The following is a 3,493-nucleotide window of genomic DNA, read 5'->3' as shown; positions in this document are numbered from 1 at the left end:
TAGACCACAAACTGAACATGAGTCAACAGTGCGACGCAGCAGCTAAAAAGGCCAATGCAATTTTAGGCTGCATCAATAGAAGTATAGGTGTCTAGATCAAAGAGAAGTAATAGTGCCACATATTCTGCTTGTGGTCAGGCCCCACCTGGATAGTTGTGTCCAGTTCTGGGCGCCCACAATTCAAAAAGGACATTGAGAAACTGAAGCGTGTCCAAAGGAGGGTGACTAAATGGTGAAGGGTCTGGAAAACCATGTCTATGAGGAATGAACTTAGGGAGCTGGGGATGTTTAGCCTGGAGAAAAAGAAGGTTAAGAGGTGATATGATAGCCCTGTTCAAAATGTTGAAGGGATGTCATATTGAGAAGGGAGCAAGCTTGTTTTTTCTGCTGCTCCAGAGAACAGGACCCGGAGCAATGGTGCAAGCTACAGGAAAAGAGATTCCAGCTCAACATTAGGAGGAACTTCCTGACAGTAAGGGGTGTTTGACAATGGAACAAACTCTCTTGGAGTGTAGTGGAGCTCCTTCTTTTGGAGGTCTTTAAAGCAGAGGCTGGATGGCCTCTTTCCGGATACTTTCAATTGAGAGTTCCTGCATGGCAAGGGTTTGACTGGATGACCTGTGGTCTCTTCCAACAATATGATTCTATGAGTCTATGAGTTTGCATGTTTGAAGATTTTTTTAAAAATTTCTTCTACAGATGTAATTTCATTGTGGTTCAAATATTGCAGTAATATTACAACATAAATTAATACACAATACACAATTAATACACAATCCATAATTATTCATTTCTCAAGTATCTTTCTTTTTTCTCTCCCCCCTTTCTTTCAGACAATACTCTTAATATAAAATCCTATACCTATGTTCAGCTTATCACATTCGTTCCTTTATTAATATTATTCATGTCCATATCAACTCATCCCTTCAAGGTAATAATTTTGTTGGTTGATATAGACTTTGCTCTAATTTCTTTTCATCTAATGATTTGTTTATATATATGATGGTGCTAATCTTCACCTTCTCTTCTCAATAAAGAATAGTTAGTTAATACTCAACTTTTCCTCTATGTGTTGTTCCAGATTTCGTCTATTAAAACCACCTCCTTTTGCAGTAATCATACAAGCTGTCCCAATCTTCTTTCCACTTTCTAATCAGTTTCCTATTTATTAAAGCTGTAAGCTGATCCATCTCAACCATCTCTAATATTTTATTCAGGGCATCATCTATAGTAGATATTTCAGGTCCTCTCATTTCTGTGCTATTGAGAGTCTGGCTGCTATAACCATATATAATACATACTTAAGTGCTTCTTCTGACTTCTTTATCATCAACAATATTTAATATAAAGAAAAGGTAACAAAAAGGTGGCTGTCTGGCCATGTCAAGAGTGATGCTTGTGCCACAGGTGGAGGACTGTGTATTGTGCATAGGGAAATAACATTGTGATAATATAAGATAGAGTTTTGAAGCTTCCAGCTTCATTCCATCTCAAATGGTCTCCCACACTGATGTTGTAGAGGATTATAGCATATGATTAAGAATTTCTAGGACACACAGTCAGTTAAAGTAAAAGAGATCAGGCTTAGTGAATCTCAGTGTTATGATATGTGTATTGAGAGTGTGTGCTATAATGTACTCACCACTCCTTTCTGATTAAAGATAGGAGGAAGCATTTAATAGTAACAATACACAGTACCCAGCTTCATGAGAGTTAGAAGTCCCTCAGTTGCCATATCAACACAGACCTTCAGTATTGATTGTGCATCAACCAGGCCTCCCCTATGACTCTTTCAGTATGTACAGTGCTGTAGAAATCTACAGCACCAAATAAATAAATAAATAAATAATAGGGGATACTAAACTGCAAGTGTGGCAGATATACCCCATGAATTAATGCACATGCACACAGGCCCTTTTCAGTGGAATCATCACCACTTATTCAGCCTTTTAATAGTAATTGGGCATAGTAACCATATCAGTTTCAAATCATTACATATAAAATTCACACATAGGCTGAGATTTTACATGGTCATGTGTAGCATTAAAAGTTCTGCATGTGAAATTCTGCTACGGTTCTCCTGTCATCCACCCCAGGACTCACCACCATGGCTGATCAAAAGTGGTGGGTATGAGAGAAGCCTCTTGCTGACTTTCCAAAGTTCCGAGGAGTTTGGACAGAGAGGCTGTATGGTCAATCCATCTATAGATGCTGCCCACACATGTCAAAAATGTGTTTTATGTATATAAGCCCTTCACAAATGCATTTGCTAGTCCAGATTTCCTCCTTGATATTCCATCCAGGGGCAGGAGCCAAAGACTGTAAAGAGCTCCTGGGACGTGGGGAGACACTGAGTGGTTGGTATATGATCTATCCTACCACGGGGAAAGCAATGACTGTCTTCTGTGACATGGAGACTGATGGAGGAGGCTGGCTGGTAAGCTTTAACAAACAAGGCAAAACAGATAACGTGAAATAGTTAAGCCCCAGATCTGCACTAGCAATCGCATAAGGTGGAGGAAAAGTTACTGAAGTTTTCCAAAGGAAAACATGGTCCATAATAACTGAATTCAGAACTGTTATCTGAATCAATGGCCATGGGGGTGAGATAGAGAGAGCAGACCTTACAATCCTTTTAAAATAATGACCCAGAATCCAACTGGGTCATTATCCTTACACAAAGCCTAGTTGCGCCAATGGTTCAGCATTTTCAAACCTGGCACACTTATCCTGTTTTCTGTGCTGATCAAGAACAGGTCCACACCATCACACCACACACACAGCATGTGCTAAGAGACATAATCATTGACTTAGAGCAAGAATGCCAGAAACCCTGCCACCTTTCTGGCCACTGCTGGATGCCTCCATCCTTCTGGGAAGCAGTGTAAGTAAATAAGCAGGCCTTTGGACAACACCAATATTATATTGAACCTCAGGCATAGCATAGAGAGCAAGTATAGTGGCTTGTGCTATAAACTAGGAGCCTGGAATTAGGGTTTGAATCCCTGCTCAGCCATGGAAACCCACTGGGTGACCTTGGGCAAGTGACACTTTCTCAGACTCAGAGGGAGGCAAAGGCAACCCCACTCTGAACAAATTTTGCCAAGAATCCTTTGTGATATATTCACACTAGAGTCACCATGGGAAAGGTATGAAGGCACACAATAACAACAAAAACAGACATATTGTCAAGTAGAGAAGGTCTGGCAGATGTTCATCCTTTGCCTATGGTCTCATCAAGGCTTTGTTTTGTTTTTTTCTTCTTTCCCTTTAATGAGCTGATAGTAGCAATCAAGATTCTTTCCTTGATTCATAATTTCCACTATTCTTGATTCATCATAACCAATGTGTGAGATAAATTCAGCTGAGAGCAGTACTTGTCCAGGATCATCATATGAGCTTGCAGGCATAGTAGGGGACTGAAAATCATGGGTCCCTGATGCTAGTCCAATACTCTAACCACAATACTGCATGGCTCTTTCCACTACATAGT

The sequence above is a fragment of the Sceloporus undulatus genome, chromosome 1 (genome assembly GCF_019175285.1).
Source record: "Sceloporus undulatus isolate JIND9_A2432 ecotype Alabama chromosome 1, SceUnd_v1.1, whole genome shotgun sequence".
NCBI lineage: Eukaryota > Metazoa > Chordata > Lepidosauria > Squamata > Phrynosomatidae > Sceloporus > Sceloporus undulatus.
The sequence above is the reverse complement of the archived record's forward strand: the minus strand, read 5'-3'. Positions refer to the sequence as shown.